The following is a 19,410-nucleotide window of genomic DNA, read 5'->3' on the forward strand; positions in this document are numbered from 1 at the left end:
ACGTGCATTAGAATGAGTGCTGCCTTGAAATTTCTCGTACTAAGGTGAAAGTTATTCTCTTAGAGAAGCAGTGAATCAGATCACCTGCTCTTTTTTCACTGTAGTTAGTAGGTCACACACACTTAAGGATAGATTGTGCCCACTAGGCACGGGCTTGCTGCAGACACAGCACAGTGTGTACTGTAACAAGAGAGTCACATAAGTTTTGTTTTTTTTGTGATTTTTTTCCCTCTATCTTTCCTACCATGATCTTCTTACACCTGTTCTCTATATCACTCCTTTTTGTGTGTTCAGAACTTTGAGAAATACTGAGAATATGGGTAAGAATAAGGATGCAATACTGTACCTTTAAGAGCTTTTTAGAAGGAAATTTCCAAATATCTTCCCTACTTTCTATATATCAGAATATGATTTAAAGTTCCTAGATAGGGATTCACTATTAAAACCTCAAACAAAAAGCCTGCAGGATTCCCATGTGGTTTGTCATTGCTTAGGAAAATTTCTTTTCCTCTACCTTTTTTTTTTTCATAGCTCCTAAGATAGAATAAGTTGATTTCAGAATGGCAAATATATTGTAGCAGAAATGCTAAATCACAGCTTAAACCAATAATTGAGGACATGGTGGGAAGGCAGGGCCAATACAGGGGAGCTCAGATACATGCAATGCAATTGAGTGACTGGAAGGGGTGGGGTCAGGAGGCACCAATTCCAAGAGCTCATTTGAGGGTTGGCAGGGAAGGTTAGTGGATTTTGCTAGAGATCTTTGTGTACTTCTGAGGCTTGCTGAAGGTAAGTTGTTTTTGTTTTTTTCCTGTGCATATAGCTGTTGTACTTGAGTCTTTATTTTCTGTACCCTGCTATACTTGTGTTACACATGTGAAATGCAAAATTAAATGATTATATATTTTCTGGGAAAGTTCTGCTAAATTTATAGTGTTTGTTATTGCAAGGTGAAGTCTCCTGAGCTTCCCTATGGCAACAATTGCATGACACTTGTTAATAAAAAAATTTGGTAATTCAATTTGTGCCTTCGTAAGGTTGTAAACATCAGCGTTAATGAAAATTATGTGGATATTCCAATGAGTAACGTGACCCCTGATCAAATTAAAAGTGTCTGTAAGAACAGGAACAAAACAGTGTCTGTATAGTGTCTCTTTCCACAGAGCTTCAAAAGGTGTTCCTAAATACCAAGAGTAGTTTCATAGCTTTACAGCACTGGGCATTTTCAAACCCCAAGTATTTCGTTAGGTAACACCATCTTTATTTAAAATGTTAGACTCAAGCTATGTTTTCCAGTATGAAAACTGAATACCAGTGCCTGAAGGAAAGCTTTATAGCATCGATTAACTGCAACCATTTGTAGAATTGACAAAGAGCTGCATAAAAGGTTTATTCTGATTTTCAGAAGCAAGTATTGTGCATCATTTTTATAACATGCGAGTCAACAATGATGTACTTCGTTACTGCAGGTCAGAACAACTTCACCCTAGTAGATAAATCATAGCAACTGATACTAGTAGTCCTAGGACTTGCAATGCACAGGAGAAGAGAGAACATAGAGGAGATATGTCATTGGTTTTTCCATTTTTCCCACTTTTAATAAGAAAAAAAAAAAGCCTTAAATGAAGAGTATGAAAATTGCATGAAAAGAGTTAGTAATGAAAGTTGAAATGCAGGAAGTGTGCAAAATACCTGAAATGAACTTAGATAGGGATAGTGTTATGTATCTCTTGAAAGTCTGAGGACTAGGTCTGATTGTGTATAAACAGGCTTTTAAAAAATATTTCAAGTAAAGTAACATCAGTGGTGGTACAGTTGTGACCTGATCTTAAAATTGTTTCAGTCTTGATTAACATTTTTAATTAAAAGTACACTTTAAAAAAAGGGAATTCTTACTGCATGTATGTTTTCATGTCAGCAATTTACAGATCATTAACTTTTATGGTACAACTTGATATAGGGGTCCAAACCTGACTAAGAGCTGAACACACATGAAATGATCCTTCACCTAGCAATGACTCTTTCCAGTTTTCAAAGGTAAAGATGTGGTAAGAAGAGAGAGAATTATTTACCTATCTACAATTGAAACAGGGTTGTTTTTTTGTTCGTGTTTTCTTTTCTTTATTTATTCTCAAAAACTATGAAGTCTTGGAATGTAGAAGGGCAAAAAAAAAACCTTCTCCTAAAATTTTGTGACTTAGTGTAGGTTTTAAAGTCAATATGATGTATCAGTGATGTGAAAGCAAGCCTGACTCTCGAAGGAGGCAAGAAACCAATTTGCTGTAAAACAAAGTCAGGAGGAAGCTGAAAGCCAAAAAGGTGAAGATGCTGTCCTTATTCTCACAATGGAAAAAATGTGCTGGCTATTGCAACAGTTGAAGCTTCTTCTTACTTGTAAGCACTCTGCAGAGAGCCCAAGGTGACAGATGCAGGGGTGCATAGTAAGCCAGAGAATATGACTTACAAAGATAGGGAAATATTTAGATCTGTTGACAAACTACTCTGAATCCTACTGTTTGAGAGATTCTTCTGCAATATGTACCTATTTATATATGACAGACTTCTGGCTAGCTTTTTGACAGCTCAACTCTGTGTATGAACTTAAGTCAGATGTCTGAATATTAAGATCACTTTAAAAAAAATTTCCATCCCACCTGTAAAGATTTGTGTAATTACGTGTCAAAAACTTCCTGCCTTCTCATGCAGAAATCATGTCAGTAGCTCTGCCAGCATTAGTGATGGTACAGTGCATTTAAGCTATTCCCAACTACCCTTACAACTGCAGAAAAGAATATGCCATGTTACCTTTGTGTTCTGAATTGTCAAAAGCATGGTCTTAAAAACAAATACACATGACAAACTTCAGACATGGAGTCTCTTAGGTGCTTCTCTTGGCTGGCCAATAGATTTGGATCTCACAAGAAAATAGCAGCAAATGATCCCTCATACAGTGGCACCTGATTTAGTTTCTGGAGAGTGCAACACACATTCATGAGGTCTGGTACTTCCTCTATGTACATCAGACTGCTTTTTTCCTTCTTTTGCATCTTAATCCACTCCCTTATTCATAAGGCACCTAGTGCAAATGTATATGACTTCCCTCTAGTGGTCACCGTGGCAAAGTTTTAAGTCTGCTGAAAGCAGATGGGGCAGGTAGGTTCTCATCTCAAACTGCAGGCAGGTTTTACAGCAGGTAACATCGGGAAGCTGCATTTGCCTGACTGCAAATGACTGACACTGACTGTGTTCTCCTAGCCTACAAGGGTAGGGTATGTGCAGAGGAGATACAGGCAATGACTCCAGTACTAAAACAGGACAGAACGTCCTCTGGCTTATGCCTGTGACACTCAGGGAGTGGAGCCTCTTCAAATGACACCTTCAAAATTCTTCTGGGTCTTCTCTGTTGATTGCTAAGGTGTTTGCACAACATATTCCTGTGGTTACAGAACTCACTGTCAATCACACTGCTGCACTGGCAATGTGAAACTGGCAGTTTTTATCGATTCTAACTTCTTTCAGTATATATGTAATGTATAGCTCTAGATGAATTCTGTAAAAGCCTAGAAATATACACAGACAAGCTCAGTTCTTCAGCTAGTGTAAGTTAGTATCAATACCACTGACCTCACAGACCACATTATTAGAAGTGAGAACTTATTAAGCTTTCTGTGTCCCTTTGCTGAAAGAAACTCCTCTGTCCAGTAAAAACATAGAGTTCTTAGAGCAAAGTCACCAGTAAATTCACACATTAGTATACTTTGTGTTACAATTTGAATGGCTATTACCCCCAGTTCCCTGAAATATTTCAGAAGAACGTGTAAGTGTTCTTTCATGGTGAGTTTGTTAATCGTGTGGTAACACATGGCAGAAGACTTGAACAGAGGCAGTTCAGCTTTCCTGGTGGGGCTAATGCCAAAGCTGTAAGCCAGTATCTTGGTCCTGATGCTGTGAACAAGTAACTTAGTGACTGCATCTTATGAACAGTTTGTATGCATTATTCTGTGTAACTCTACATCTGTGACGAAACATGGTGCATGAACAGGCACAGGCAGGATTACAGGCAATACACTCAGTTAATCACTATCAAAGCTTTTGCAGTTCCCTGTAACAGCTGGACTAAGCTGGTACAAGAAAAAGCTGTAATGGCCTTCTAGCACGCATGAGAAGTCAAAACTGGGTTTACCATTTTTGGGAAGAATGGGTCAAGGCTATGGGACAGAATTGCATCTGAGGGTTTTTCTTACTTCCCTTCAACTTCTATAGTCTGCAAATAACGAGGCTTTAGCTTTCTTATACCTGTCACTGTGGAGACCGTAGTTCTTTTAACTGTACCATGCAGCTCACTGCCCAACTTTGTGATCTAAGGGGAAACATCCCTTTCAGCCTACCAAAGACACAGTGTGGTTGGCAACACAAGGACAAGGAACCAAAATGAGAATTAATCACCAGAAATAACTGCAATGAAACTTTTTTTTTCTCTGCTGGTGTCCATTCACAGTAGGGTTTCACCTTGCTAAAAGAGGTATTTTTTTGTCCATAGAAATATCAATTTCTGAGAAACTTGGATTGTTCTAGAGCTAAAAGTTCTGCTTACAATGCATGCAGGCATTTCATGGAAAGCGTTGTGCTGTGGAAGTCAGATTGAGGGATGAAAACAGAAAAAAAAAATCATCCTTTAAAATAATTGTTAATTTTTTTCTTTTAATTTTTTTCCACATCAAGCTCTTAAGGTAATGAAAATTAACATTACATTGTATATTTTCAAAAGAAGTCTGTGACTTTTAGGTGTAATGACATCTTGTGTCCAATGATGTTTTTAGGATAGGGCAGAGAGAGGTGCAGCTAGCATATGGTGGAGAGTCTGATGTTTGGGCTGTAGATGGTGGTGTTGCTTTATGGGAGTATAAGTTCAGTGAAAATGGATGACTTACAGGGATGTAACCTAATACCCAATACAATGCATTTTTGCATTTTGCATTTGTGGGAATCCCACTGATTTAGTGTTTGTATACAAACTCTCTCCATGAACCTGTGCAGCCACTGATCTCACTTAAGGGAATTTTGACACACTTTCAGGATTAGAACTGGTCTGTAAAAATGCCTGACTTCATCAGTAACCACTGATCTATGTGGCAGAAAGAGGCAAGCACAGAAGCATCTGGGTTTGCTATGTGAAAGAAATGGTATTTCCAGCTCCAGTCCACAAACTGGTACTAAAGTGGCTTCCTTGTATGCAGTCAAATGGGGAAATTCCAGGGTAGACTGGAGTCCTATAGTCTTTCTAGGAAGATTGTCACCTTCACTGTGCGTTAGTCTCAAGGCGCCTTAAAGAGAAACTGAGTGAGAAGGGTGAAGTCAGAGATTTTGAAGGTGAGAAAGTGCTTGGAATCCAGAGAATCAGGGATACAATTTCAGTAATGTATTTAAGTATGAACTTCGAATGAAGTGGTTAGAGCAATTTCTTAAAGCAATTTCCACACAGGGACAGTACTTAGATGCCACTCCAGGGACATTCATTTCAGATGTGGTGCTTAACCTAGGTTTTACCTCCTCCAACATGCTCTGAGGATGCCTGCATTGCTCCCAGCTCTTCTGGGGATACAGAAAAGAGAATACGAGGATATTCGTACGAGGAGCTGTCAGTCTCTTAGGCTGTGATTTTGTTTCTTTTCCCCTGATGACAGAGCTTGCTGTGTCCTCCTGGCAGTCGCTATTCAGCTTAATCATCACTTAAATTGCAAGTTTGTTACTCTCCTGAGTCTTCATGCCAATGAACAGTTTTATAGTTGCTTTTCCCTGCTCAGGCTAAGACATTTAAACTCCTTCATTTTCCTTTGCTTGATCTCCTCAGATGCTGACACATACTAACTTGACTCAGGCTTGTCACCAGCCTAAATAATCATAACAATTGCTGACCTTCATTTAATGTCTTCAAAGGGGGGATTTTGGTAATTTTTTGATATCTGAAAAGTTGGAAGTATCTGTTATTTGTTAGGAAGGTTATTCAAGTCCATTTCAGAAGTGTTGCAGATGATAGATCTCTAGTAGAGTCCTGTTTTTAATTAATTTAACTTAATCTACTTAATGGATTTACTTGTAAGTTACCAGAAAATTCATTCAGGGCTTATGTGCTGTAAGTTTGGGGATGATACATGGAGTCTTTTTACGCAGTGCATAGAGGCTGAGTTCTTATTTTTTAAAAATAGCAGTGTTTTAAGATTGTACTGAGCAATGTATTTGCAGTGCTTCCCACAAATAGCACTAGATCCACCATAATGTTGGGAAGCCAGACAACTTAAATTTGGGAAGTTTCTGAATTTAAGCTGATTATAGTGTAACACAATCCCAATTCAGTTTTTCCAGGTAACCATAAGACTTTTAATGCTTGAGACTTTTAGCTAACAAACATTAATTTTATTCTCATTGCTCATAGGCCAGAAAGTTGGGTATTTACTGAATATTAATCAAATCCTCATAAAAATAGAATTATTTCCCTTTAGGTTTTGCTGTCTATGGCACCCATTACAGTACCATGCCAGTACTTCATGCTTTTCTCCAGCAGCATTTATTTTTATTTGCATTCTCCAGATGGAAATTGAGACAGTGATTTAGATGCAAATTGTTTATTCATTTTGTGTTGGGCTTTATAAATTAAATAGTTTTCACTGATGCTAATTTTAGCTGCAAGTACTTAGCACATCTGATCAGATACTTAAGAAGTAGGAAGTAATTTATGAACCCACATCAAACATGTGCCTTCTTATCTTGCAGCATGCTATCTGAGGACTGTCACAGGGAAAAAATATGGTTTTCTGGGGTATTCTTGATTTCCTTAGGCATGAACCCATTCCCTCTTCTTCATAACATCCACTACTTACCTTCTAGCCTAGGCAGCAAATGGGGGAATATTTTGAGGAACCAGGTAAAAGCCATGAGATTCAAACTGACATATATATAACGAACAAAGAATTGCTGTTTACTTATAAAGAACATAGAGGGGTTATTTATTAAAGATATTAAAACAAGACAGATCTCTTAACTCCCCTGCTACTATAGCGAAGGGTTCCAGTTGATGGCAACTTGAATGAGAACCAGCAGTGTGCGTTGGCAGCCCATAAAGCCAACTGTACCCTGGATGCACCAGGCTCAGCCCTGCCACCAGGGAAGGGAAAGGATTGTCCCACTTTGCTCTGAGCAGTGTGGCCTCACCTCCAGCACTGGCTGCAGTTTGGGTGCCAAAATATAAAAAGGGTATAAAACTGTTAAAGAGCCTCCAAAGGAGGGCTACAGAGATGGTGAAGCTGCTAGAGTTCAAGGAGTGTTTGGATAATGCTGTCACACATATGGTTTGAATTTTGAGTGGTCCTGTGTGGAGCTGGTGGTTGGACTCAGTGTTCCTTGGGAGTCCCCTGCAACTCAGGGTACTCTGTGGCTGATCAGCTGCATTTTTCTTTTCCATTTTGCATGTGAGTTCAACAAGGAAGAGTTGATGAAGAAAACTAAGACAAAAGTTATTGTGTATGAAATAAATGGCACTGTGCATACTCATCTGATTGCTAATGGTTTATATCAAAGCCTAATATTGTTTATTCTCAAGCGAGATGTGGCTTAATATTGCATGCAATTTTAGTATGACTGTCTTTGTATTTATTTGTTTAATGAAACATGAATCTTGAGACCTTTTCCAATGTTTCTTCTGAAGAAGAAACTCTGTGAAGTGGAAGGTGAATATTCCCAATGATATAATGGGATCACTTATTTAATTTTTTCAGAATTAGAAGTATTACATATCAAACGCTATATCAAAGACAACGTGGGGGTGCAAGTAGTCATAATAAAAAGCTCTTCAGATGGAAGTAATAGGCAAACATTGAGCAATTATGCAAAACATTCAAGATCTGTATAATTCATTGCATGGAAATCATGCTTCCTTAACTCCACCTGCTTCATCATATTATTCTATACTGAAATTGTCAACATCTAGCCAGTTTGAATTTTGGTATGGCTGTCCTTTTCAGTGGGTGTGATCTGGATCCACAGAAGTTAAATGGGTATTTTTTGGGTGAAAATGGATTGGGCCCAGTGTACTGATTGGGCCCATTGCTTGCACATTTCAATACAAGCAAGCCAAGCAGAGCAGTCTGTATACCCCATTCTCCTGTTTATCATCTATAAGCATGGTGCTTTCATCATGGCATGATTCATAACTCCCTAGAGTAGGTCTAAAGAATATACCAAGGTTACAGCATGCCACTGTAAGAAACAAGTTTGGCCACCCTTCATTTGCAGCAATTGCAGAATGCCCCCAGTGTTGTAGCTGATGGCTAGAAATTGTAGTGGGGCAAGCCATACCTGTTTTCCATGAGGAGAGGGACTCAGGATGGAGCTGAGGCAGTTGTGGCACCCAGGTGTTTGTGTGTATGGAATGAGATCCCATAATGCTGTATGAAAACCACTGCAACTGCTTTGTGCCAGAGAAACATTACTCTTGCCCTAATGCATTAAACACAGCAGAAATGACATGGATATAAGTTCATAAAAGTTGCTGCACAGAGAGGCTTATGCTTTGCTGTTCATTTCTACCCTATGCACTATAGGTATTTATAAGTTGTACTAAAACTGCTCTAACCAATTCCTTTTTCTTCTACAAAATGCAGACACTGTCCAGGTATCCGCAGCCCTCACCCTATTTCTGTGAAAGACATTCAATCCATGACCTCTTTTATTTATACTCTGACAATTCCCTCTGAAGCACCCCTAGAAATCTCCATCAGGAAAGCTGCGAAGGAATCAAGGGGCAGTCCCTCTGGTAACCATATCTCATAAATTTAGAGATTTTTAGATTGATTCTAGCATTTTAAATTCCATCTAAAAACCTAGTAGCAGCTGCTACAGATCCAGAATTATTGGTATAATATTTTTATCATGATGCTACTTTAAAAATTGCTTGTAGACTTCTTTCTCTGCTTCAGTTTCCCAGGGGCATTAAGGTAAAGCCCCATGCAAAGGGTAACACAGCTAAGTAATCTGCAAGTGATGGAAGCAGGGATTACTATGACAGGGGTTACCTCTGAAAGAGTCACACTCTTCATCATGTGATATAGAGGAAAATATGGATAATAAATCTGATTGAGGAAAACTTTAGCATCTTTCTATTTTACCTATGCAGTAGATTTCAGCTGGCATCTTTCCAAGCTAATGAGGCCATCATGTGGGACACTTTCACGGTGGCTATGCTGTGCTAGGAATGTGGCCCAGCCCTTAACTGGCATAAATCAGCTCTGTTGTCTTGGCAAGTACTGTCGTTCTCAAAGCCTCCCATAGCTTCAGGAATCAAACTACCATCCTCAAATTTATATGTATGTTTCGGGACAAAATGAAAGTGCTTCTCTTAATGCCTATAAATCCCCTGTCCTTACCCTGCTCATTATTACAATGTCTTGAAATTCAGCCAGAATGCTTAAGTAACTGAAGAATAATCTCCAGAGTTTAAGAGATCTGCAGCAAAAACAATAGGCAAGTGATCCCTAGAGTAAGAGGCTTTGTGATTCTTCTTTTGCTTATGTAAGTCCACAGCAGCTTCATAGAAGTTACAACAGCTGAAGAATCAACGGAGAAATTACTGCTAATTGCATCTTATAAAATGAGGATTTTTAAATGTAGAGAATTTGAATGTGGATGGAAAGAACTGAGTTTTCTCACATAAGGCTGGCTTATCCTTCCTGTTACCTGTTGATCTGCCCTTGTATCGTGTTGCTTTCTTTTCCTCTGCTCTCTTCCTACATAAGGAAAAGATTTGGGTGTTAGTCTTTCAACGAGGGCACTGTAAAATCTAGAAATGGTAGGTACAGACTTTTTTTTCCCTTTAAAATGAGAGCTTTTTCAATTTCATCAAGTGTTAAACAGACAGCTTCAGAGCTACCAGCACTATTTCTACAGACAAGCAACTGGTTGCCCCTTTCTTGGCTGTTAGTTGCTTCACTATTTCTCTACTGAGCTGAACAGATCCATAAACCCTGGATTTGCCCAGGCTAAAGATTACATCACACTTAAGTGGTACTACAGTTACAACATTTTCTTCTCTTCCCTTCTCAGCTTTCATGTGTGCTTTCTACACAACCTCCTTTAGCTTTCAAAGTCTGCTGATTTCTTGCTTCTGTTTTAAGTAGAGCAGCCCTAAGCATCTTTCTTTCCATAACTCATTTATTTCTTAAGCAGTCAGATTTCTTTCCCCCTGGATCTTTTCCAGTCTTCATTTTGGGTCTGTCATGGCTTTCAGACAGTCTACGTGACAAATCCTGTCTCACTTTGCTCCCCTAAAATCTGGCTTTTGATGCAATGCTCAGCCATGTCACCTCTGGGCTTCCAGTCCTGTAACTTAGAAGATATAGCATGCAGCAAGCACAACTGAGAATAATCCCTAAAATGGACTAGATAATACTTCTCACTATTTCCTCCCAAGGCAAACACATTGGTATCTTAAGTCATATTCTGGAAAATATATATATATATATATATATATATATATATATATATATATATATATATATATTATTTTAAAAATACACTGAAGCTCACCTATAAAGTTTCGGATGGCTAGTATTATAAGTCCCTCAGAGAGCAAAAACTGGGGCAGAATTTGCTCCTGTTGCTGAAAATTTACAATGATTTTTTTTCTGAGCAATGGCAGGGAAAATCATTCTTCAACTACATAACAATACTTAACTGCACTCAAAGGAAAGCTATTAATCCTGGAACAAACTAGTCTTATGCTGGTGTAAGTAACTAGCATAAAGATGCCTTCTCAGGTCAGAGGAGTTACAAAAACACATTAAAAACCCCAACCTTTTCTTATCACTAAGGCAGGGATCCCCAGTAATAATTTGAAAATAGGGGCTAGGAGTCTGCCTCCACGCATCACACAGTTGGCATTTCTAAACTTGTTAACTTGAGGAGCAATGAGAACTAAGAAGCAGAGGAGCTGCGTGGACTCTGCTGTATTCCTGGCTCTGGCAGTGACACAGTATGTGACAATGAGGAGACTTCTACTTCCATGAGCCAACATTTCCCTTTTTACCTTTGGTCTGGTTGGTCTTTATAATCTTTGGTCTCAATGGAGCCTTCTAAGGAGTGTCATAATGTAAGTTATAGCAAACTAAATCCTAGGAAAGTCTAACTCCAAAAAAAATTAAGTGGGGTTTACACACACAGGAATTACATCAGAGAAATACAAATTATCAAGGCATGGTTTATTAGCACTGGGGCTACACGACTCCAGAGCAATGAGGCTGTTTTGTTACCCCAGGACTCATTTGTCACCAACAGTCACAATGGTTTCTTAAGATGACAAGAGATCAGTCTATCTAACTTGCAATTAAGGATAAAAAAAAAAGAAGCTTGATGAAAGTATTTGACCTTAATTTAAAAAATTAGCACTGTGGCAAAAAGCAAACGAAGTGCATTTTCAGTTTAATTAAAATGCCACAATTACAATGTAAATAATTATGTTTTATTAATCATCAGCATTCATGCTTGAGACTGCAGTGATATAAAGATAATTAAGTTGCTGGTGCTGAGGTTGGTGCCTTAATAATTACATAGTAGTTAATATAGAATGCTAACTAAAACTGGGAACTTCTGCATAGCAATTATGTTATCTAAGGCTGCTAATTAGTCACATTAATTTAGAATTACTTTAGTTTCCTGTGTAGACTAGGCTTGCTAAACTGCAAGTGCCCATTGTCGCTCTTGTCTGATATAACAGAACTGGTCCTCTCTTCGTCTTTCTGTTGAAATTTATGCAGAGATGTTTCTCATCAAAGCGGTCTGTACACGAGACAGATCTGACAGCATCTTTTTCTGAGACTGTTATTTGTCTGGGATGCACACTTGCCAGTGTGTTCATAGCTCAGGATGTGTAATCGGTACAAGAATCCTTCTGCTTGTTAATGTCAAGGCAGAGTCCACTTTTTCTAAGTTATTCCTGTTAGTCCTATTTCACAGATGGAAGAAATAAGGTTATTTTAAGGAGCATAGCAAGAATGATGACGTGAAACTATGCTGAGCTAGGGATAGACCAGAGACAGAATATGAAACAGGTAATTCCTGTGTGAACTCATAATTTTTAGGCCAGTGTTCTAAGGTCTGGACTCCTGAGTCAGGATATGGGCAAGGAGCTGTGAAGCCTGAAATGCCGAATCAGTTGAGCTGACTGTGAAGCAGACATTGAAAATAGCTTGAGTGCACAAGGTCTCAAAGGCAAAAAGGAACTGAGAAAATGTCTGCAAGGGAAAGTGAGCTGGTCAAAAGGCCACACTTGTCAATTTATAATTCTCTAGAAATGTGGAAATACAGTTGAGGAAGATCAACAAGTTTTTTTCCTGTTTATGTAAGCAAAGACTGCCAGGAATAAAATGGGCATGAGATAGAACAAAACAGAGGTGCAGCCTTCTTTCAGATGATTCATATCATGGTTTAACTGTCTTCACTAAAATCAGACAGAAGATTTTAACTGTGAAATGGCACTGTTTATGAAGACAAGGTGTACCAGGGAGATGTTCTAATCAGGGAGTTTAAAAAAAAAAAAAAAAAAGGTATGTAAAGGAAGAACAGTAAATTGTTTTTTGATTGGGCTCTGGCAGACAAGTCAACTTTTAACTTTGAAAGCTCCCTGGAAAGGAATCAGGTTATAGTGGGGAACTTAAATTTTGCTGGACGCTTCTCACGTAGAGGAGACACAGGATCGCAGTCCCTTTGGGATGCCTCTAGACAGAGGCTGGATAGAGATCTTGGGGTGTGCTTTGGAGAAGGTGGCCAGGGCAATGGAGGAACTGGATCTTCATCTGTGTTGGATGATGAGAGAGAACTGGGCTATGCAGGTGGAGGAGCACAGTAAAACCATGGTTGCAGGGACCCATATTGGCAAATGCCAGCATGGGAGGCAACTGCAGCAGAAAGTGCTGGAAGCTGGTAAGCTGATGTCCTCAACATCTTTTATCTCATAACAGGGTTGCTGTCCCCCAGTTTGAGAATGGAGGGCATACTTTCTTTAATCCTTCCCATTAGGTTTTTGCAGATAGTAAGATTTCCTCTTTGCTTTCACTTCCTCTGACTGACAAACTCATTTATGATATTCACATTTATTTATCTGCCAAGATCCACAACAGCGTTCAGCCAGCCTGCTCCACTACATCAGCTAAAAGCCTTTGAGGATTATGGTCCGATTTCCAAACACCAGACAATCTCCTCACATCTGTAGAGAAACAATCTGAGCGTGGCCAATGCAAAGCTGTAGGGAAACATGTCTTTTCTCCTTTCAGAATAAGGGGCATGAATCAGGACTTTACAGTAATACTATTGCAATATCAAAAGCTTTAAATATTGATTCATTTCTTTTTTTTTTATTTTAACAAAAGTTCGTATTTTATGTTGAGTACTTCTAGTGTGAGAATAAGCTTTTAAAATGTTGCTCGGAGTTTGTTTGAAAAGGCACTGTGGTTGTAGGAGGTCTCCAGAGATGATAGAACAGAAAAGAAAAATGCCTCCCTCTTCACTCGGCCCTTATGCATGCAGGAGCTACTTTTAATATCAAATTAATGCAAATGGAGAAACAGAGTTCACTTTAGAAGTCATCAGAACTTGGAAATAATGTTTTGTCTTTCTCAGAAAGCTACCTGGGTGGAAACATGGAACTCAATACTGGCATTTTATTTGTGGATCTGCCTCTGAACTTGTTTTTTTTTCACAGAAGCAGAAGTACTTTTCAAGGAGCAGACTCTGTTCAGAAGGGTGGACTTCTGTTTGCCTTGGACCATCTCAGATCTCAGTTTAACTTTTACTGAGTATTCATAGCTCCAGAGGCAGTGAGACCCCTCATTTGAGCTGCTCAGTAATTATTATTATCCCAATTTTGCAGAACGTGCAGATAACAAAACAGCCTGAAAAACTCACTTATGCTGTCATCTGGATCTGGTTCACCTCTAGTGTTCCATGAAAACTAGAATGAAGTATCCCACATTCTCAGATATGCAGAAAATGCTCCTGGTCATTATTAATTTCCCTTACAGCACCAAAAATCGTTTTGTAAAGGTAAGCTAATTACATCACCCTAGGAAGATGGGTAACACAGCTGCAGATTCACCAACAAGGAAAACAAGGTCTGGAAAAGTTTAAATAAATCTGTTAATGAGAGGTTTGTGGTTAAGATATAGACTTTAGGAATCTTTAACAAGTTTCTCATACTCTAATTGCTGGGCTGCTCCTCTGAAGGAAATCTTCCCTGAAGCATTGCTGTTTCACAACAGCTGTCCTAGCTATCTGCTGCAGACCTTCGGGTCTCTTGAGTTTGTGTGGTTATTTTCACTATCTGTGGCAATGTCATCAGATCTAGTCCATACCTTTGTTGTTCATGTACAAGCAGAAAGGTCTCTTTTAGGAAACTCACCTGTCATTTGCTAGTTGTGTGTGTACTATCACAGATGTCAGCTGAGAAATTTCCAGGTGAGCCACTAAAAATCAGCCCCTGTGTGGGAGCTCTGTCTAGAAATTTGGAGTGCAAAGCATTCCAAGGCCTGAACTGCCCTGATAGATTGGGCATTTTCAAATGTCTGTGATATACCACTGGGTAAGAGCAATTAGCACAATTCAGCTGATGTGCCGCAAGGTCCTGCCTAGCTTGGTTCAGTGCATTCAGCTCTGAAGTCCCAGCAGAACACACACTGGGTCATTTTGAAAATTTGGTCTTTTTTCTGAAGACAGGTCAGCTTGCATCTGCTTCCCCTTCAAATCTCCCCCAAAGTACAGACATCTGGACTTTTTCAAAGGCAATTTGGCATCCAGCTCCAAACATTTCTCAAAATCTTCTCCACAAACCCCTTAGAAATACAGACTCTTGTGCTCATGCTGTTCTCTGTATACTGAAATCAGTGGAATTACACCACTGTAAGATAGAAGCGAGGGGAGGAAATGGCCCTGTGAGAGGCTCTTCTGGATAGCAATGGTGAAAATGAAGCCGTTAATCATCATACTGCATGGTGATGAGACACTGCTGCCAGGCTATTAAATACTCTGATCCAGCACGGTGTGGATGCAAAACCAGATGTGTTCTTGTCTGCAGAGACAGCAGAGGGATTTCAAGGTCTACAGTGGGTCTGCTGGAGACAGAGGAACTATTAGCAGTGTTAGCAATTTGAATAGTCAAATTGATGAGGGGCTCAGGGAAAATGTCAGTAAATTAGAAAGCATTAGAGGCGTTTTGAAGAGCATTAAGGTTGAGAATTTTGTTAAAGGACGTGTTGTTACAAAGATGACTGAACCCTGTTAGAAATTGAAAGACATTTTATAATATCACTCGATAGAAAGAACAAGGTCATACGTATATCTGTAAGTGCACACACACTCGCATGCACTGACGAGCTCTTTAAAGAGCAAAGTTTCAGACAAACAAAATGAGAACAAGAATTTGAGCAGGATGGGGAGTTGAAACAGAAGCTTTTAATTGCTTCCTGATTGCTTGGGTCAAGTGTTGAATGTGATAAAAGGGAAAGCAGAACAATGTGATTTTTCTGTTTGATTCTCCCTCCTGCTGTTCTCTGAATGAATATGGTGAAGCACTGAGGAGGTGGGCAGAGGAGAAATGGGTCTGGAGACAGAGGAAAAAGAAATGCCTCCTCAAGGCTTTCTACTTTTGTGGTTAAGAAGTTTGAAATGTTTTAAAACTAAATATTTTGGGGAAAAAAAATTCTATACTGTTTATGTATAATTATTTTTTTTTACTATAATCAGCAGAAATTATCCATCTCTATATTGTTGTTAGCTCTTGATGAGCACAAAGTTGATTTGGTGCTTATCTGAAGAAAGTGGAGCAAGAAATGAATGCAGGGACAAATTTTGGTTTCCCTCCCTTAACTTCTTCCTTTTGACATAAGCAGTCATTTTGTTGAATAAGAAATGAGTTTAAAATATGTGTTTCCTTAGTATTCTTCCATGCATTTTATTTCAGAATTTTATTTCTGAATACTCCTGTAAATGTACCAGGCCCAGTTTGGCTCTGGTGGTACTCTTTGGCTTTACAGTTTTTTTTTTTTTTTTTCAAATAGCAGATTAGAATTTTAGCTTTCTGTTCTAGCAATTCCAATAGATGAACTGATATTGAGTTTAAATATTTCTTTTCCAATATTATGACAAGTCGCTGTGGTCCAAGGAGCACCTCCTTTCTGTTTTGAAAGCTGAACCTTTTCATCCGCTGTAAAATTCACCCATTGCTGTCTTATAGGAGTTTGTCTTACTCTCCTGCATCAGTATACAACGCAGGCAGGGAGGAGGCTGCACTTCTGAAACAGCCACACGGAGTTTTCAAGAGGCATCAATCCTAAAGCCATGTGAGGAGTCATTAGCAGGGTTTTTCAGTGATTATCACTCTCCTTAGTCTCCCTTGGGTTTTATGTAGCTGGTGGAGTGCCACTTTAGCGAACCTTAGCTGTGATGAGCAAATCCTGTACGAGTTAAAATGAGCTGGGACATGACCTCATGTCCTCCTAACTATGTTTTCTTTCCATAGATATTCACTGCACGTTTCTGGAACTCCTCTCTCCCTGCAGCCGTCTTAGTGAGATGCTTTAAAGGACCATTGTTCAAAGATATTTTAATAGAAGTGAGTCACTTTACATGCAGAGTTGCTGCATATCCCAAACTTATTGAAAACAATAAGGATTTTGCACACTGAAAACAAGGCTGACAAGTTCAGTCTTTACAGTGCAAAACATGCCACAATCTTGTATGTCCCTATTGCCTCATTTCCCCTGCAGGATGAATGGACAGTCTCTTTCAGGAGGCAGTTTTCTGTAGCATTTAGGAAGGCAGTTTTTTTGTGGGCAGTTGAAGTTGCCTTTACCGATACATCTGATATCCCTACAGGGATCTAATTTGCAGCATGGGGCTTTGTAATTTCATGCTAGAACAGCATAAAATGGAAGAATAACTCATCCAAAAGGAAGGGATTATGTAACAGTAGTGAAGGAGAATCTGCAGAGACAGTGAAGATCTTTGGGCAGTCATGTTACTGGTTCTGTAATGCTGTACAGCCGCTAATTGGTTTCAAACAACATGGAGACAGGTTACCAGCAAGCAGAAAGAAAGAGAGGAAGGAAAGTAGCACAGCATCAATACTGTTCATCTTCTAAACTCAATCAGACAAAAACATATATTACAGCTGAATAAAATTCTCCTGTTTTACTCAGGCTCATTAATGCCTGCTTTTTCTTCTCCTTTTCTTTTCCGTAGTGTTGTAACCAAACAGCAACAAAATCAGGATCTTTGATATCACTGGAGTACCTCAGCAACTGAGAATGAAGAGTGAGATGCTTGGCATGGGTGTGCACACACCTTGTTACAAGTCTTTTCACACAGGGACAGTACATTTGTGGAGGTACAACACACTGGATTTATGTGTAAGTGTGTTGAGTTAATGGAAGCTCTGCCCTGGAAATGACATTTGGTAGCAATAGCAAAAGAAAACAAGGAAAGCTTTGAGCTGGATTGGGAAACCTCATCAGTTATTCTAACACATGGATTCTCTAAAATTGTCACAAACTGGTGAGAAGGTTCAACATCTACTGCCATGCCACCAACACGCACCTCTGATGTCATGGGCCAACATAACAAAAAGGGAGGCACTGTTTTTGGAGCAGCCCTCATAGATCACCATGTGTAGCAAAAGCTCAACAGAGAATTCTCTGATTCAGACAAATGAGACAAAAAAAATTGTGGTTTGTGCTAAACTGAGTGAAAGTGGTAATGTGTGCAGTACTTGATCCTGGAATGTCCATCCCTGCTAGTCTGCCAGCTTCTTTTTCCACCTGTGAATCTCACTGCATCCATCTTTTCTCCAGACTTTGAGGAAGAGATTGGAGGAATTTAAATAAGTAGGAGAGTTTAGTACCTTTTCTTAGGTTGGTTATGGAGGGCTTTCATTACTGGACATTAATTCAGACAGTGCATATTTACACTTGGCTGAAATCTTCTGTTCGTATATTGAGAGACAACAGCCACAGGAACTTTTAAAAAATACAAATAAATAAATAAATGCCAGTTTGTGGATGGAAAATTAAATCCTAAAGACCAATGTGGCAGCTGGCCAACTGGTAATCATGCTGAGCCTTCAGAATTATCCCTGGCATTTATGCACAAAGCAAGCAGATGATGCTTGCCAGGCAGGAGCTAGCAAACAAGCAGTACTCTGAGCAAATACGATACAGGGAGAAAAAAAAAATCTACAGCAGCAAAGGGAAAGCTGTAATTCCAGGACATCATTTTCAGCAGTGATGTATGCAGCAGCTTGCAGTAGTGGCAGTGAAGAAAAATTCCAGAGATGAAAAGGCTAGAACAACCCCTTAATCTCCTTCATACCTGCCCTGTGTGACAAGAAAGTCTCCCTTTGAAATGAGAAGAGATACAGCCTAGAAGAGGAAAGTTTGAGCATAAAGAGATTGGGCAACACTCAGAGGTAAGGTGAAGTCGGAACAAAGAAGGTTTCTGTTTAAGATGCTGAACTGCGACTCAGAGGAACTGAATTTTCTTCCTGCATCCTTCCTCCTTTTCCTCTGGCAACTCACTTAATCTTTGTATGTCAGTTCCCCAACTGAATAACAAAGCAGTAATACTAAAAAAGCATTTCTTTTGATACTGGAGAGCATTTATTTGGTTTTGGTGGTGGTTTGTTGTTGTAGTTGTTGTTTTTTCCCTTGAATCCTTTTTCAGAACAGAGGGAGGAAATGATACTGTGTATAGCTATAAGAGTAGGGTGGAGGTGGGGAATATACCCTTGCAAAAAAGAATTGGTGACAAAAGGCTAAGAGTAGAGATTTCTTATCCAGGATCAACACCATCCATCAGAACACTTAACGCACACATAAAAAGGGCTTAGTCAGAGAAAATGATTTGTGCAATTAAGAGCTAATCTAAATAGAGACCCTTAGGTAATATTGTAATTAGATAACACTGAGAGGTGAACTGCCTGTATGGGGGCACTTGTGTCAAAGTGATTTGAACCGTGTTACCTTGCGCTTCCTTGAGTACTGAGGCTGTGCCATGCCAGACTGATAGTCTTTCATTTTTCTTGCCCAGTGCCACAGGGAAAGTCAGGAGAGAAGCAACTGTTCACTGCGGACAAAGGTGAAAATGAAACATGACCACAAAAATCCATGGGGAAGGGTCAGTTGGGGTAGATTTTCAGTGGGGTAGATAGCTCTGTTGCTCTTATTTTTCGTCGGATCTTTTCCATCAGCTTCAGCTGCTGTCCTACGTAGCACACTCCAAGTCTGAGGGTGGCATATGTAAAACTTTATAGGCTTCTGTAGGAGCCAGTGGCAGCATAGCAGCTTGCAAATCCATTTTTAATAAAAATTTTGACTT

The 19,410-nt window shown here is 39.3% G+C and overlaps 1 protein-coding gene and 1 long non-coding RNA gene across 3 annotated transcripts in view; one reads left to right on the forward strand and one right to left on the reverse strand.

Annotated features, from left to right (window-relative positions):
* BRSK2 (BR serine/threonine kinase 2) overlaps nt 1-519 on the reverse strand; it is a 304,802-nt gene extending 304,283 nt beyond the window's left edge. Inside the window, exon 1 of the mRNA XM_048948874.1 lies at nt 347-519. The gene's annotated coding sequence lies outside the window, so the exon portion shown is untranslated. The remainder of the gene's footprint in view (nt 1-346) is intronic.
* Nucleotides 520-689: 170 nt separating this feature from the next.
* Nucleotides 690-19,175, forward strand: LOC125694848 (uncharacterized). Of its 2 annotated transcripts, XR_007377735.1 has the most exons (5): nt 690-789; nt 1,961-2,037; nt 16,559-16,651; nt 17,281-18,502; nt 19,123-19,175. It is a non-coding gene; the product is annotated as an uncharacterized LOC125694848 (long non-coding RNA). The 2 variants fall into 2 exon arrangements; XR_007377734.1 differs by lacking the exon at nt 19,123-19,175 and having other exon boundaries at nt 17,281-19,040.
* Nucleotides 19,176-19,410: the final 235 nt, after the last annotated feature.

The sequence above is a fragment of the Lagopus muta genome, chromosome 6 (genome assembly GCF_023343835.1).
Source record: "Lagopus muta isolate bLagMut1 chromosome 6, bLagMut1 primary, whole genome shotgun sequence".
NCBI classification, from domain to species: domain Eukaryota; kingdom Metazoa; phylum Chordata; class Aves; order Galliformes; family Phasianidae; genus Lagopus; species Lagopus muta.